General features: G+C 36.6%; 1 long non-coding RNA gene, 4 other non-coding genes and 1 pseudogene across 5 annotated transcripts in view; all 6 read right to left on the bottom strand.

Annotated features, from left to right (window-relative positions):
- Nucleotides 1–18103, bottom strand: part of LOC104851779 — a 38599-nt gene that overhangs the window by 16737 nt on the left and 3759 nt on the right. Inside the window, exons 3-14 of the long non-coding RNA XR_777285.2 lie at nucleotides 17774–17848; nucleotides 16891–16962; nucleotides 15972–16086; nucleotides 14955–14996; nucleotides 14670–14756; nucleotides 13476–13504; nucleotides 12197–12283; nucleotides 11154–11216; nucleotides 9745–9828; nucleotides 6334–6417; nucleotides 5498–5553; nucleotides 596–645 (exon numbers count right to left, since the gene is read on the bottom strand). This is a non-coding gene — a long non-coding RNA (uncharacterized LOC104851779). The remainder of the gene's footprint in view (nucleotides 1–595; nucleotides 646–5497; nucleotides 5554–6333; nucleotides 6418–9744; nucleotides 9829–11153; nucleotides 11217–12196; nucleotides 12284–13475; nucleotides 13505–14669; nucleotides 14757–14954; nucleotides 14997–15971; nucleotides 16087–16890; nucleotides 16963–17773; nucleotides 17849–18103) is intronic.
- On the bottom strand, nucleotides 214–285 carry LOC117287211. The gene has a single exon (XR_004518409.1). It is a non-coding gene; the product is annotated as a small nucleolar RNA SNORD113/SNORD114 family (small nucleolar RNA).
- Nucleotides 11774–11843, bottom strand: LOC117287212. The gene has a single exon (XR_004518410.1). It is a non-coding gene; the product is annotated as a small nucleolar RNA SNORD113/SNORD114 family (small nucleolar RNA).
- Nucleotides 13129–13184, bottom strand: LOC117287164 (annotated as a pseudogene).
- Nucleotides 16525–16595, bottom strand: LOC117287163. The gene has a single exon (XR_004518379.1). It is a non-coding gene; the product is annotated as a small nucleolar RNA SNORD113/SNORD114 family (small nucleolar RNA).
- On the bottom strand, nucleotides 17421–17491 carry LOC117287162. The gene has a single exon (XR_004518377.1). It is a non-coding gene; the product is annotated as a small nucleolar RNA SNORD113/SNORD114 family (small nucleolar RNA).

Genomic DNA, 18103 nt, shown 5'->3' with positions numbered 1-18103 from the left:
AAAAAAAAAAAAGATTTCTTGCCTCAATTCATTTTTATAGCTGGACTAGACTAGACTGTCACTTTATGGATTTTATGTGACTATTTATTCATTTTTGCATTGATCTGCTTATAAAAATAGAATTAAAACATGAGCAAAACAAATGCATTCTGTATTTCTAAAATCCACCTGCAGGTTCATTTGAAATGAAGGATGGACTGGATTTCTCCTGTTGTGGACCTCAGAGTTCCAGACACGTATTCATCATCTACGACTCGTACGCCAACAGGAGTCATTACTGATCCAGGACTCATCCTTTTTTTTTTTTTTATAATTGTTTCTATGTTGTGTTTCCACTAATCATGAATTTATCAGTAACAATTTTAAAGCCTATGATTCCCAAAAAACCTAAGAACACACTTGGTATTTTTAGTCTGTACCTAGAAATCATCTCAATCACTGTCTTCATTAATAATCTTGTTTTCTTATATACTTAATCACTAGGATGTTTTTTACCAACCCTACACTTTAATTTAAGTCCCTGAACTTTAATTAACCCTCTTTGGGTATACTTCACACTTTTCAACCATAGACTGAGTGGCCATAAGCAAATTACCTAAATAGCTGTGACCATGGGAGAAGCCTCCAGTTTCCAGTCGATTCACCCTAGGGTCATAAAACAGCACAATCACACACATCAAAATTGTATGACTGCTTAATCTTTCTCTTACATTTATTCATTCATTTTTCTTAATACATACTTTTCTTAACAAAAACAACTCAAAACTAATCAGAGCAACACAACTGAGAGGTAAAGCCTCAGACTTCTTCTCCTGAAAAGGAATGCAGCGACTCAGAGCAATGATATTCACTATTATTTCTCACTACCTACAGGTGACAGGCCTGAGAGGAAGCTCCCAAAATTTACTCAGTTATGAACATCAGTATTCATAGATGTGGCAAGTGTTGACGCCAGCTCAGTCAGGGCCTTCATTTGGAGGAGAGCAAATAATGCAGATAATAGGATAGTGAGACACTGCTTCCACTATTAAATGCCTTTCAGATTCCATTTTGTTACTCATTTAAATGTTTACCATTTTGCACTGTGATTTATTTTCTTTTTCCGTTAAGCAGATGAACACAGGAACTCAAGCATTCAGTGTTATTCAGTCTCACTGCCCTGTCCACTGAGACGTATCCAGAAATGCAAGCTCTTTGATCGGTGTTTACTTAGTGAACTCCAGTGGTTCCAAGTTATAGTAATAAAAATTCTTGCCTTGCCACATATTTTCACGCTCGGATAGGCTTCAGTCTCTTCATCTTTATACACTGCTGTATTTATTTATTCTTTCATTTATTGACTTCTAATAATAAAATCAAAATCTATGAAGCACCAAGGACTGAAAATGTGATCCTTTAATATCATCAAAATCTGTCTACAGGCTCATTTCCACAGAGGCAAACACACAAATCCCTGTTTGGAATGGACCTTGGTGGGTCGTGGTGCTTTGCTCATAAAACATTGGTTCAGAATGCAAAGGGTGCATTTCACACTGCTGTTCCTTCCTTGGCCTTTTCCCATAGAATCTGTATATTCTTTCTATGTGGAACAGGAAACACCATAAAACTCCAACACTGAGAAGTCCTTACATCTCTGACAAGCTCCTTGTGCATCATACAAATAGCTTAAATCCCAACCCTTAAAGAACATTTAGGACAGATATAAAAGAGAATTTTAAAGACCTTTAAAGATTAGTGACACAGACTTCAGACGTGATCTGTCAAAAAATTATCCAAATGCAGAATCTTATTCATCAGAAACTTTTTCCCTTGTATTTAATGGGCTTGCCTTTTGTTTGATATTGTTCATGTATATTGTCACCGGTTTTTTGATGTAGGTACAGGGAAGAACTTTAAAAACTCACATTAAGGATAAGGAATTTTATGGGTACATTGGTCTCTAAACTCTTAAATGTAGAAGTAAATCAAAGAGCTTGGTCTTTTGGGGTATATCTATTGTGTGCCATACAAAATTAATCAAAAATGAGATATTTTCTCCATGGCACCACAATTTTCTCCTCTGATGCACTTAATTTTTAAATAATTGTTCAATAGTGTATGTAGTACTTTCTCCTAACAAAATACACATCTTAGAATTCATGACTTACCTGGGACAAGGACCTTAGCCATCCCCCAGAGCTGCCTGTATCAGTGATTCTCCACCCAAGCCAAGGAAAGAACTTTCATACTGCTTACAGTTGATAAAGTTTAGCCCAATCACAGTGAGCATGGGATCTCATGCTATCCCCCTTTCATTTATTTAGACCCTTAAGTATTTGTAAGACAGTGTCATGATTATCTTCCTTATCTAATTTAAACAAAAAACTCCAGACATACTCAGCTACCTCATCATTGACAAAGGAGCCAACCATCCTCACTGGAAGAAAGACAACCTCTTTAATAAATGGCATTGGAAAAATTAGATTTCAACCTACTAAAAATTAAAATTAGACCCCTAGCTTTCAACATTCACTGAACTAAAATCAAAGTGGATTAAACATCTAAACTTTAAAACAGAAACACTAAACTTGCTGGAAGATAAGTTAGGCAGAATTCTCAAAGACATTGGCATAGAAGACTTTAAGAACAAATCCTCAGTAGCTTGGGAACTGGCACAAAGAATCAGCAACTGGGATCTCATCTTTTAAAAAAGCTTCTGCACAGCAAGAGAAACCACCAACAGAGCTAAAAGACAACTTAAATGTGGGGAAAAAATTTAACCAGCTACTCTTCAGACAAAGGTCTATTATCTAAAATATATAAAGAACTCAAAAAAAAAAATCAGACCCCTCCCAAATATAAAAACTACAGTCAGAAATGGGCATCTGAAATTTAAGCAAAAAATTGGAAAATATCAGTGTATTCATCACTTTTCCATCTCTGGGACAAAAACACCTGATGTCCACAGTTTAAAGGAGGAAAGATTTATCTTAGCTCATGGTTTTCAGAGGATTCAGTCCATGGTTCAACGGCTCCAAGGCAGAGACACCATGGCAGAAGGTGACAGAGGAGGAAACAACTCAAGCTATGACAGGCAGGAAGCAGAGAACACACCCTTCTGTGTGAGGCCCCCAGGATTGGCCTTCTCCAATCAGTGGACAGATAAATCCACTCAAGAGCACAGCGCCTGTGAATCAACCACCTAGCTAAAGGCCCACCTCTGAACTCTTGAGACTTCTGGGAGATGTTTTAGATGCAAACCATAAAGTGACGAATGTAAATCAAGAGCCTTGCCGGGCATGCTGGCACACACCTGTAATCCCAGCACTGGGGAGGCTGAGGCAGGAGGATCACTGAGTTCCAGACCAGCCTGAGCTACACAGTGAATTCCAGGTCAGTCTCAACTACATAGTGAGACCCTGTCTCAAAAAAACAAACAAACAAAAAAATCAACATCCTTGACTATTGTGAACATAATTCTGAATCATCTTTCAGATGCCGTATTTATTTTTCAAATGGACACCCAGTTTTCCAATTCTATCAACAAAATTTCCTGTCATTCTGTATTTTGATAATAAGTCCAGTTGTACCCTTTTCTTCTTTATTCATTTATATATTTGTTTGCCATTGTTAGTGATTCATTATAATGTTGGAATCATTATGCAGCAACCCACCCAAGGCCCAGTCATATCTTGGATTATTACTGATTTATAAATAGGGGCTCATTCCCACTGATTCAGCACACCAAGTCTCGTTTTTAAATGGGTCACAAGGGTACAAAAGTAAATTGATTACAAGACAGATTCAGAATTATTTCATTCTTACTGATTTGCGCCCAGCCCTTTTTCATGTGAACGTTGCATTCAGTATCTAAAATGCTAACGTGACCCATGGAGATGACACTGCATGGAAGCTGGAAAGGGTAATGTCACAGGAGAAGAGGCTGGAACATTCAACATCCAGGGAGGCTGTAAGTTCAGCCAAGCAGAGGTGGGTTTAATAACAGGTACCAAAGTCTAGTTAGACCGGAAGAGTAAGTTCTAGTGTCCTGTATCATTCTCAAGGTGACTACTATATAAGCAACTTATTATTTTATAGAGCACTAGAAAAGAGAAGTTTGTTAATTCCCCTCCCAAATTACTAGGTTTTAAAGAGATGGAAATACTAACCACCCTGATTTGATCGTTCTCAAGTTTTAAACATGTATTCAATTATCACACTCCATGCACGATTATCATGTAGAGAAAACTTGAAATAGCTAAGCCTTAGATAAAATCCGTAGATCTTTATAAATCAAGAAATGCTGTGTAACCAGGGAAGAAAACTAAATGGGAATAATGCACAGCTATGAAACTGAATGGGAGACTTTAATCTCTTTTTAAACTGGACCCTATTGTACTATAGTAGGTTAATTCCTAATTCCTGCCTTAAAACACAAACGAGGGACTTGTCTATGCTCAAGTTGCTTTCACATCCTTATTTATGATTTGATTCAGATATTCATATAACTATTTCTAATTTACTAAAAGACAAAGCAGATGCAAACTCAAAAACACCTGAAATAAAGACCCTGCACATGTACACAGCTGAGTACATCTTTTTTGCGGATGTGAGTCACAGGGCTGGTCTATTTTTAGTTGTGGACAACGTTTGAGTCATGCAGTAATAATTCTTGTTCCAAAAAATATGGTCATAAAGAGATCATCCTTTAACTAGTTTTTATATATTCATCATGATATTTAAGTTTAATGGCTCATTTATAATAAAATTAATACTCAAGCCCAACCCAGGAAAATCCAAAGTGAGTGTTTTAAATATTTCTATTATCTGTCAAACGGCTAATTTCCAAGAGAGGTGATAGACTACTTTTTCTTTTGTACTGGACTATAAAAACGGATAGAGATATAATGAGGATAGCTCAGTGGAGATGTGATTTACTTCCCAGAAAAGACATCCCAGACATCCCAGTCCATTCTTGGTTCTATTTTTCTTCACTTATTCAAAATTTGTTTAGTTATTCGTGTATCACTTAACTTATGAAAAGACAATCAATGTCATGAAACAACAAGAAAATATGCAGTGTATATGTACACAATTCCGTTTACATCATCAGTCCCTGTGTGATCCGTTCTTATTTAAATTGTACATCCAATTAAGGTGTATCCATAAACAAGAAGAATGTACTGCTCTGCCCTACTGTGGTACTAACAGTAATTTATTTCTTCCCCATACAATTAACAGACTAGGCCATTTAACACAACAGGATATTTATGCAAACTGTGAAAATTGCTAAAGTGAGATATTACTACCTTATGAAATGACTAAATAGCATCAATATAGTTGGATAATTCTAATCCTTAGTATATAAAAAATTCTTAACTTCTATGTTCTTGAATGTTATTTAGGTAAATGGCGATTTATGCGCCTTTTTCAGGACTGTGAACATGATGAACCAGACACACTCAACCCAGAACCACATTTTGTAGCATCTCCATAAAGAAGCCTGCACATGTCTTACCCAACAGAAAATACTCCCAGTGTTACAGGATGATCAGGTAGCCGTGGGCATCACCTCTGCAAAGTACCAAGTCAATATGAAAGAGAATAGAACAGCAAGATTTAGGTTCTGTTTCTTTGAATATGAAAAGAACATGATTAGAGTCATTATGAACATTGGGTCATGAAAAGTTCTATGCTTAGGGCTAACACTTCTGTGATTTAATGAATTACTTAAATTATTAATTTTACATCAAGTAGTGAACATTCCTGATTACATTGCCTTCATCAAGAGAAACAGCTAACTACAGGTGGGCCTCGTGGCTTCTCTCTACTGAAACAACGTTCGTGTTCTCTGCAAGTAGACGTCATCTCACAAAACTAGATGCATCACATCTGGTTTCATGACACAGTCGTGTGAGTGGTCAGTCATGACCTTATTTATTAACTCATTCATTATTAGTGTGAATGGATGAGCTAATAATTCATCAGCAAATGAGCTAATCTGCCCAACCACCCATGCTCTTTGAAGAAATTGAACATATTTACATTCTCTGACTGCAACTGAACTAAATATTTATAATCTCATAAATACAGAATAGAAATGCTGTTTTTTAATATCTGCCTACATGATACTGATAAAACTAGTAAATCCAAGAATTTTCCTTCTAAATAATGGTAACATTATAATTGACAGTAAGTCCATTTTGGTTCTATTTTTCTTCACTTACTCAAAATTTGTTTAGTTATCTTTGCATCACTTAACTTATGAAAAGACAATCAATGTCACGAAACAACAAAAAAAAATATGTAATGTATCAATTCTAAGGAAGGGAAAAGTAAACTATTTCTTTTCACCTGGGGCCTTAAATTCCTGGGCTGGGGGTGTCACTGGATGGCACAGGGCTTGCAAGCATTCTGCACTGGGTTCAATACCGAGCACTGAAAAAAACAATTCAAACATGAATATTCATTGTCTCTTAAACCACCGTCTTCAACACAGGTCCTGATTTGGCTCCTTCGTGCTGCATTTGTGTCTACATTTGTGGATTGTTTAAGTCATCAATTCACTCATAAGAATAAATAACTATCCAAGACTCACAAAACCCAAGCAAAGGATTTCAGTATTCACACATCTGTTGATTAAATTATTCCCCGCAGGAACTACGTTTCTTTTCTAATTGACCTCTGTGTTTCATATATAAATTAGCCAACACAAATTATATATGAATCCAATTTTTAAGATTGTCCCATGGTCGACCATCGCTGGTTATTTTCAAAGTTTAAAATAAAGAAGGATAATCTCGAGTCATATATAAGAGAATGGATGTACCTTCGGATCATAACGGTAAGTGAAATACATGAGACACACAAGCTTCAGTGTCACATGGCTTCTCTTCTAGGAGAAACCCAATTATAAATAAATTAAAGAGCAAAATAAAAGACAGATAATAGGAAGCAGAGAGATAGATCTTTTTGCACAAGGGAAAAGACCAAAAGGTGGAGGGAAGTGGGGATGGAGGATAGGGAAGAGGATGTAAAAGGAATTAAGATGTGGTATGCACACGTGCTAGCTCCCCACAATGGACAAAATCATTATGTACTAAAATATGTACGATTAGAATGAATGAAACGTTTAGAAGTTAGAATAATCAGTGATACCTCTTTTTTTGGTTTGTTTCTGGTATGGGGAATCGAACCCAGGACCTCTCAACTGAGCTGTGTTCCCAGCCTGTTTTTACTTTGACAGGGTCTCACTTGGGGCACTCAGTTAGCCCGGGTGAGGCTTGTACTTGGAAACCTCCTGACTCAGCCTCCCAGAATGCTGGGATTATATTAGTGAGCCATCACTCCCAGCACATACCTTAAAAAAAATTCAAACCACAATAAGAACTTTAACTGTTACCCACATTGGTCTCTACTCTCCGTATGTAAAGGCAGTCATACGCCCTGCAACATGAAAGGATCCATAAACCAATGCCACTGCAGACCCTCTAAGGAGAAGCCAAGCAGAACTGCTGGCTTAAAATATTGGCAACTTCACTGTATTCATCTTTACCTCCCAGGTCTCATTTATCTTGTCACTTACATATTCACTGTTTTTATCTAAAATATGCTTTGCTTAACAAAACGACTTGCAAAACAACTGACCCAGAGTGAGACAATTGACTCTTACTAGCCAGAGGGAACACCCTTGATCTTATGTTTATTTATACTGCCATTGCTATTTTAATAATATCTTTTTCAAAATTCATTAACACAAGACCAAAAAAGGGTCCTTCTATTTCCCTGAACTCTGTCTATAGAATCCCTTCAAATGGGGGACTAGGTGGCCCCTGGGAAGGACCTCAGGTCCAGACAAGGACCCATCATCTCCTACGCCACCAGAAGATATTCCTCTTCTTCCCTATCTTTATTTCTATAGTCTGTATTAATGACTGTCCATTTGCTAATAATAATACATCTATAAAACTCAAAGATAAAACCCTTCAGTGTCTCTATTATCCTGCTATAAAATCACTTTCGTCCTATCCCTTCTCCATGGGTTCAAATATCGACTAACCCACCTAATAATTCATGTGGTTTTCATACTGACTTTTGGAACGTGGTTGGCTTTCTCTGATTATATTTGATAGCTTTTCAACATTATATGGAAGGTCCTCAGCAAACACCTCAAACCAGAGCAGAGTTTGACGCTTGCTCACACGGGTCTGCAGGCAGCCTGACATATAAGCAGACTGTGTGTTCCCAATGACAGGAAGTAGTCAGAGAGTGAAGACTCAGCAACTCCGAGAAGCTCAAAGCAGGACCAAAGGTAACAAAGTGGAGATGTTCTTCATAGTTCGGTCCATTTGACTATTCACTTAGTCATTTAAGTATACATGAATGTAGGTAGTACTTACTAATTTTCTGTTAAAAGGACAATAGTGTTCTTGCTCTGAAGCAGAATAAGACCTGACTGCATTGTTTGTATCAAAGAATTTTAATCAATGAATTAAAACACAGGAAATGGAATTCCGTGTTTTCTCTACACCTTTTCAGATTTTATCACCCTCCACAAATAGTAAGAGTGGACAGGCTTCACACGTGATAAAAGAGCAAAGATTCGTAAATAAATACCCATCCAGTAAAATCATGTTGGATGCATCCATTCTACAGACTACAAACCAAAGCAGATGATTCAGGCAAAAACTAAGACAGTGTCTGTGGAGCTTCTTTTCCACATTTCCTTCACTTGATCATGGAGGTATTTATTAATAGTTTATAATGGAGTGTTTTTCTCGTAACAAAAGAAGCAGCCTTGCACTTGAGAGACAGACCCAGAAAATGAAAATCACTCTTACTAATTAGAATCCATGTGATAAGTGCCCAAAGAAGTGATACCCATGATGCATTTCTTTCTCTTTTTTATCCACTTCTGATCTATTACTGGCCTCTGTCTTTGTGACCCTGCACATGGGGTCCACTACAGAGAGCACAGGGCTTCAGTCTGGTGCGTGGTCCACTCTGGAGAAAAGAGACCAGATGGCAATGTGATTCACATATTTGTCTATCAACCTCTGCTTCTACAAGTCATTATTCAATTATTTAGGTATATTGAATTTGGTTTAATACAGATTTCATATTCCATTAAGAAAGTAAGATAATATTGAACTTCCTAGGTCCGGGGATTTAGCTCAGTGGTTCTACCACCTGCCTCACAAGCACAAGGACCCAAGTTTAATTCCCCGGTATCAAAAAAAAAAAGAATTAATTGAACATCCTTAATTAGCCAAGAAAAAGAATATTGAGCATTATTTATATTATCTATATAATCGGCTGGGCATATTTTTCTTTGTGAATTCTTATCTTTTTTTTTTTTCTTTTTCTTTTTGCAATGAGATAGGGTCTCACCAAGCTGCCGAAGCTGACCTCCAGAAGTCCTACAGTCTCAGCTTTCCAAGTGGCTGGGAATATAGGCCGATACCACCATACCCAACTTATTTCTTTCCCAGTTAATCAGTAAACAAATAATAGTAAATATTTATCACTGAAAAATACTTATGAACATAACATTGAAAGGCCTAGAGAACAAGATTCTAAAGTATCCTTAACATCCATCTGTACAGTATTTGCCTGATCAGTGTTTCAACATATTTCATACGCGCACCATGTTTATCACTGGGTTACCAATGGCTTTTTCGTCGATTATTCTTACTTTAAAAAATGTTACAGTGAATAAACCAAACAAACCATCCAAGTATGATGAGAACATCGACTATCACTCACACTGGTCCTCTAGCTCAGACCCCTGCGGTCAGTGATCACCGGCATGAGTCCAGAAGCTTGCTCAAAGGGGCCTGGGTGCTTGCTCTGAGAAGCAGAACAAATAACAAAAATGACACATTATCTCCATGTCAGTTTTCACTTAGTTAACCACTTAGGTCTTAATTATTTGGGCTTCTTATGTATTAAATTTTCTTTAAGAAGACTAATAATACCATGCTGACCCTAACACAGAACATGTATATTAACTCTACATCTTCCTTATCCAAGGTGATAAACCCTTAACCATGTATTTCTTTTTCTAATTATTTTTGTCAGAACATGTCTGCAGTGCATAATGATTACATTTATTGTGAGGAGTTTGTATGTGTATTTCTTCATAGATAGAATACATTATTTTCAATATGTATTATTAGTTTCTCTGATCTTAGCACATGATTTCCATAATTAGAAAACATTAACTATTCATATTATTTACTGTTTGCTTGTTGATTCGCTCACTGATCTATTAATAATGAAATCAAAATCCATGAACATAAAACCACAGCTATAACTCCCCTGGGTTACTAACATTTATCTGGAGAGTCGTCCAGAGTGGCCGGAGACAGGTGTTGGTATTGTATTTGACCTCAGGCTTCCAGACACCCACTGCTCATGATGCCTATGTCCCAGGTGTAACCAGGGACAGGGTTGAACCTCTTTTTCATCTTTTGTATTAGCATATACTGGTTATACAGATGAATGGGTCACATTTTGGCATATTCACACATGCACACGACATACTTGGGTCATTTGTACTCCCATCATCCTCTTGCCACAAGTTCACCCCTAGTTTCATACTTTGAAAGGCTCAATGCATATATTTTGATCAAATCTAGCACCTCATAACCCAGAAGTGATATTTTGAAGCCATATCTTCTTAATTAACTTCAGTATTTCTAATTTGTATTGATACATGCTTTCACTTCATGAAATATTTTCTCGATTGGCTAATGGTTTACCTCTTGATATTTATTTATTTATTTATTTATGTTTGTTTATTGATTCATTTCTAATTCTAACATAAGTAACTACGATAATGGAATGAAAATCGATGAGCACAAAAACAAATACCACAACCCTCATGTATTTTTCATCATCTTGTTGTATGATCATGTTCAAGAGAGGGAGTATATAGATTTTCTGTTGTACTGGACCTGTATCAGATATGGTTTTCATCATCTGTAATACATCAGCAGTGATGATTGATCATCATGATTAGTCCAGGCTTAGGCTTCATACAATATTTCATATAATTGTACATTTACCATTTATTTACCAAACACATCATATGAATACATGGAATGTCTTCTAAGAAAGCATTCAACAAGCAGAATGTTAACTGTTACTCACATTTGTACCCATGCACCTACCAATGCAGGCAACTGCAGAGCCCCTCACAGGGGAATCCGTGAATCAGCCTGAGTGAGCCCATTCTGAGAAGTAGAGAACACAACCAATGATACAAGACTGAGATACTCTCCCCACTGATCAATCATTCTATAGTTCAATTAGTTCATTAATCATTTAGGCTTCAATTTGGAGTAATACATATTTTACTTTCTCTTAAACACAAAATTGACTTTTCTACTAACAGAATAAGAGTACTGATTTTTAGTTGTATCATCTCTATAATCATTAGAGATAAGATATTGAAATCACTTATTTTTTACAGAAATAGTGTTTTCAATAAATACAAATAGCCGCTCTTACTGTTCTACAGATTTTAATAATAATTGATGCATTTATTCATATTTAATTCTATCTTAGGTCCATTTTCAATATAATCAAAATCCATTAATAAAAACAATAAGAACTTGCCAGGGATTTGACTCAGTGGTGCTGCTGCCTGCTTCCAAGGGCAAGGTCCGAGTTCGATTCCCAGTAAAACAAAAGAACACTCAACAAAAAACAGTAAGACCTTATGCTTTGTACACTCCTATATCTTTGGGGGACCACTTTCAGAGAAGACTTAAACTAGACTGCCTATGGTGTGGACCTCAGATTCCACAGATTAGTCACCATCTATGACTCATACTCCACCAACGGTCATCATTGATCCAAGACAGGTACCCTGATCAATCTTCATTGATTTCTGTATTTGTTTACTAGCTATTGAAGACAATATTAAGTGGTTGACAATAGCCACAAACAATAACATAATTTAAATGTAATTTATACCTTTTGCCTTAAGATTTTTTGGCATACTGATTATATCACTTATTAAGTTTCACAAAGAAAGTGATATAGTCTGTTTTGCAAATATTAATTTATCAATCTAGCGTTTCATGGCCATGCCACATTTATCTTTTAGTTTTGTGAGTAAACCAGGATTATAGGTAACAATTTTTTTACCAAATGGAGAATCCCTTTTTAAAATCATCTAACAAAAGATAAGAACCCTGGCTATACTCACATTAGTTCCTGTAATCCTGACACATACAGGGAACCACAGATTCCAGATCAAGGAAAGTATGTTTCAGCAAACTTCAGAGCATCCATTCTGAGGGCATGAAACAGCACAGATTACAGAAGGCTGATAATTATCCATGCATTCATCTCTTCATTTCATTGGTAGGTTAAATAGGAGTTAAATTACTATGATTTTTCTTTCTTTGAGAAAACAAACATTGAAATTCATGCTCTGACACTAACAAGAACATAGGCCAGTAGTTTTATTTTATTTCACATCCTCTGAGAAGGGAGTAACACATTTGAGCATTTTATTTCTACTGGTCTTCTGTCCTTAAAATATACATATAATTTATTTTTGTTTACCATATATTTTATTTCCATTTTGCTTGCTTGCTTGCTTGCTTGCTTGCTTTCTTTCTTTCTTTCTTTCTTTCTTTCTTTCTTTCTTTCTTTTGTGCCAGGAATTGAACTCAGGACCTTGTGCTTGTGAGGCAGGTGGCGGAACCACTGAGCTAAATCCCCGGCCCTACCATATATTTTAATAAGTAGTTAATGTCTCACATTCATCTCTCTGTTTATATAGATGATAGATAGATAGTAAAAGTGCATATGCTCCAGCAGCTCGCCATACTAATAAATGTCTGGAAGCTCATGGCCTCCACTCTGAGAACCTGTTGTACTTGTAGAGGCCAAATATAACATATATTAATCTCATGATGTGTCAATAAATTTATTATTAGGATATATATACAAGGTCTTTTTCTTGATATACATTTTTTGGCTGATTCTGAATGTGTGTTTTGGGGGTTTCTTTCTTTGATCCAACTACTATGATGTATTAACTGCATAAACACAAAGATGAAGAATATCCTTGACTATTCCTAACCTCTGTCTGTGCTGTCAAAAAGCACACAGTAGGTGCCTTACTGAGGTGTGGACTTCAGTCACCATCTATGAATCATACACCACCAGTGGTAATCACTGATCCAAGACTGGGCTCCTCCATTAAAATTCTACATTAGCCTATTCCAAAAAAAGTTAAAAAATAAGATCCTGAGGTAAAAGTTATAGCTATCAACAGGATTTTTAACCAGACTGAGTACAGTTTTGCCTACTCCTAATTTTGCAAATATTGCTTAATCGAGAAAGTGTTGCCTAGCCATTTCAATTTTTCTTTGGACCATTCTTGATGCTCCTGGATTCATGTAATACTTTTATCAACAAAATGAACAGTCTTTAAAAACTACCCACACAAACACAAAAACTTTAACTATACTCACATTGACTTCTTTCCTCCTAATGCAGAAAACTAAGAAAAATAAAATGTTTACATCAGTTTGGCAACATTCATTCTAAGAGTACAAAGGGAAACACATATAAAAAACACAACCATTATCTTTCCATCTATCATTCATTAGTCATTGAAGCACTAGTGAAACTGTGATGACATTTTTTTTTCTTAAGAAAGCAAACATCGCTGAACTTGGCCCCAACAAGTGCTTAAGGACTAAGCCAACTAGAAAAGTTGGTAAAGACTTCATGAACACACAAAGACTAAACCATACTTGACTATTACTAACACCTATCCATAGGGTCACAAGGTCCACACTCGATGTCTTATGTACACATCAGACTTCCAAACTTATAGTCACCGCATCTTTGACTCATACACACCAAAGGTTACTGCTGATCCAAAACTGGTCCACCTTTTCTCCATTAATTTCTATGTTTGTTCACAGACTATTTCATTCACTATCAGATAACTAGAAATCACAAAAAAATTAGGAACAAGATCCATAGGTACCCTGAAAACTACCTGCAGGTCACATTTGCATATCTTTTATCTTACTCTTTATGAATATTGATTAATTGTAACAATATATTTTTAAGATAAAAACACTAATCACTTGGAACCTGACTTATAAGGACTTACAGCATCATTTTCACTATATTGCCATCATCTATCAAGGGTGTTACAACTTTGTTATTGATGAATAAACTTCCATTCTAATGGTATTTCTTCCCACAACTTTATTTTCATAATTGGCCAATGCTTTCCTATTTATTGATACATCTGATCCAATTACAAAAATAGAGTGAAAGTTTATGAACACAAAAACCAAGAATATCCTTGAATATTCCCAACATCTACACCGAGCGTCTGAAGGTACATCACATGGTCTCCTCTTCCCTACCATGCTCTACTATTCATTTATCAAGTGAATTTATAACCAGGAATCACAAAATGTTAAAGACAAATCTTGAAGTACACGTTATAGATATCTGTAGGATCTTTTCCAAACCTGATTATATCATTCCCTGCTGCTGAATTTTCAACAATGTGTTTCATGGTCATTTAGTATTTCTCCTTGAGCCATAGCTGAAACTTTGCATTATACATAACAGTTTTCACAACTACTGTGAATACCCTTGAAAATCCACTCAAACAAAGTTGAGAACTTGAATATACTCACACTATGCTCCTAATATGGCAGTAACTGCAGCCCTCAAGATCAGGAAAAAAGGCCTATGTCAGCTTGGAGGCATCCATTCTAAAAGTACTGAGCAGAACAGGTCATAATAAGATTGATATTGCATCCATTTATTCTTGCACTGCTCCTTGTACTACTCATTTTGGTGTGTATCTAATTATGTTCTTTCATTCTTAAGAAACAGTCGGTTTATTCCTGACCTGAGCAAGGATTTAAGCCCCATTTAAAAACCACTCACACTAAGGCTAGAACTTTGACAGTACTCACACTGATCTGCATGTTCCTCACACACCAGCAGAAAAAGAGATCCTGTAATCAAGGAGGAAAGCGATGATCAGCTGGGAGAACCACGCTCTGTACCAGGTACAAGAGATTACAAGAAGACTGATACCATGCCCACTTAATCTTGCCTTCCTCCATTAATTTTATTGATCATTTAGGTAAGAGTTAAATTATGTGGGTATTTCTTAAGAAAGTGAACATCAAAGCCATTGTTTCAGCTTTATCTGCCATCCTTAGCCAGAATCACAACAAGCTTTAAATTTTTTCTCTCTTAAGGGACTTTAATGCTTTAAGTGCAAAAAGAATGCATGTGTGGACATTATAAATTCTCACCACTGGGCGATGCTTCACACTCTGTCTTACTTTATTACTGTGTAATGGTTATTTCACGGATTCCATTACAAAAGCAAACTGAACCCTCGGAAGCACACAGGTCATCCTGGAGCACCCCTGAATTTGCCTAACAGGGGCCCTGAAGGTCACAAGGCACACACTAGTGTCCTTGCGGGTGGGACCTCAGACATTGAGTGGAGTCATCATCCGGGTTGGCCCTACTCTACTAACTTCTACCTGAACTTACGGACTATGAGCTTCATTAATAATTTGTATAAAGGAACTATCCCCAGCTATATAAAAAGGCTGCCTCCAGGGTGTGTTTGTGGACGCTTTGTCAAAAATCAGATGGCTGAATGTGCATGGAGTTATTTCTTTTAACTGCTCTTCCATTTTATTGGTCCATGTGTCTATTTTTGTGCTATCGTCATGCTTTTTTGATATAACATTCTTATATCCATTTTATTTTTCTTGCCTGATTGCTCTGACTAAATTTTAACTAATAAAAATTCTTAAAAATTAAAAACTAATCACAAAAAAGTTAACAGTATCATTATGTACACTTTATCTACAGGATCTTGTCCTATATGCAGTACCTCATTCTAAAGCCTAAATTTTCCAAATATTGGCCCATGGTTGACATTCTTCTGTTGCTCATGAAGACTTTACCTATATGGTAAACACACTTTAAAAGCCACCCAAGCCAAGATCTCCGACCACACTCAGCTTGGTCTCCACGTTGAACCACAGACCACGTGACCCAGGAAGAGTGCCCAAATCCAATCTACAAGTACAGAGCAGAGGAGATTATAAAAAGATTGACATTTTCTCCATTCATTCTTGTGCTATTCCTCTCCTCTTATTACATATTTCAGTGTATAGCTAAGTGTGTCACTGTCTTCTTGGGAAAATACATATTGATTCTGTTTCTGAACTGAGTAAGAATTCAGGCCCATTATTAACCTGTATACAGCATCCTCAGAACACGATGCTTTTGCTGCATTTATTTCCCAAGGAATTTCTGTATTTTTCAAACATTGTATTAGTATTTCTTGCCGGGGAATTATTTTCTTATTGAAGCATGCCTCAACTACTTTATCTTTATTTACATTTTTATTTTTAAAAATTATAAATGTAAGATGAAAAGACAGAGAATAATATGCCTGACTATTCCCAATACATATCCTGGGGATACCAAGGTGAATCGTAGGTGCCTTGCAGTGTGGCCCTTAGACTTCCAGAGTTTCGTTACCACCTGTGACTCACACGCCACCAGGGGTCATCCTTGATCCAAGACTGGGCCTCCTCTTCCCCGTCAATTTCTACATTTCCCTGTCCACTAATTCAATATTTCACTGGTCATTTTGTGATAACTATAAATCACAATCTCCTAAGAACAAGAGTTTTAACTATACTCTCGAACTATATACAAGCTCTTTTGCCACAGTAAGTATAATCTCATTCTTCATTGTGCATATATTGCTTAGTTAACACCAAGTTTTACAGTCAGGTCACAATTATCATTAAACCATGATTGAAGTTGTTTTATTATACATAATGGCTTTCCCCAAACTTTGTCGATACTTACTTTGGTCTTCATGCTTCAACTCACAGACTTCATGTTCTGGGAAAGATGCATAATCAGCTCTGGATCATCATTCTGGAAGTACAAAGCAGAAAATATTGTAAAGATTCAAGTTCTGTCTGTTCACCCTCAATTCTCAATCCCTCCATACATTTCACTAGTCATTAAGGAAGAAAGACATTGTGGTGACTTTTTTTCTTAATAAGTAACACTGGACAAAAAAAAGGACTTAGCTGTTAAAATTTATTGTCCATGACATGTTCAACCAAACTAGTAATATTTTGATGTTTATTTCATTGCAGACTTTAGTGGGGGCATTTCTTTACCATATTAGAATTTGTTGGTATTTATTTTTTCATAACTGGTCAATACTTTGGACATTTAAATATAAATATTTTATTATTTAAAAATCTGTGCAATGATATTTTCATTGATCCAATTTTTAAAAAACGAATGAGTCTTTCTGACGGAGACCCTCCTTGACTACTCCTAAGCTTTATCCCTAGGACCTGCAGTACACACTGCATACTGAGCCGGAACTCAGACCTTAGAGCTGTGGTCATCACGCGGGCCTCATCCGCCACTAGTGGTCATCATTGATCCAAGGCTGGCCCTCTTCATGCACTACTCATTGCACCCGCCATCACTACATAACTGGGAATCACAGAGACTGAAGAACACGATCTCTGGTACACTGTGAGCTGACTGCAGGATCTTTTGCCATAGCAATAGATCTGTGTTGATTAACTAACAGAGCACTTGATGGCCATTTTGTATCTCTCCTGTCACCATGTTGACACACTTAGATTACATGGAGGGCTTCTAGTACCACAATGAATGCTGTTCAAAACTGCCCACAGCACAATAACCCTTTCACTGTACTCACATGGGCCTTGGTTTTCCTGGGAGCCATGAGTGTCAGGCCCAGGATGAAGGCTCAAGCCAGCTGGGAACAGCCATGCTGAAAGTACAAAGAAGAACAAAATATTTTTTTAAAGGATATTTATCAATGCATCCTTGACTTTTATTTTATTAGTCATCTAAAAAGGCCTGAATTGTGACAATTATTTTTAAGAAAACACTGAACATGGCTGTGACCTTCTACTGTCTATGCCATCCTCTAGAAAAGGCTCAAATGTTAGCACCTCTGAATCATTCGCTTCGGGCTAGAATTCCGTATTTTCCATACATATTAACATTGCTTAGCATCCATTTA

This window comes from Fukomys damarensis, unplaced genomic scaffold (assembly GCF_012274545.1).
Source record: "Fukomys damarensis isolate Sample0158 unplaced genomic scaffold, DMR_v1.0_HiC HiC_scaffold_21, whole genome shotgun sequence".
Lineage (NCBI taxonomy): Eukaryota > Metazoa > Chordata > Mammalia > Rodentia > Bathyergidae > Fukomys > Fukomys damarensis.
This window is presented reverse-complemented; position numbering and strand designations above follow the sequence as displayed.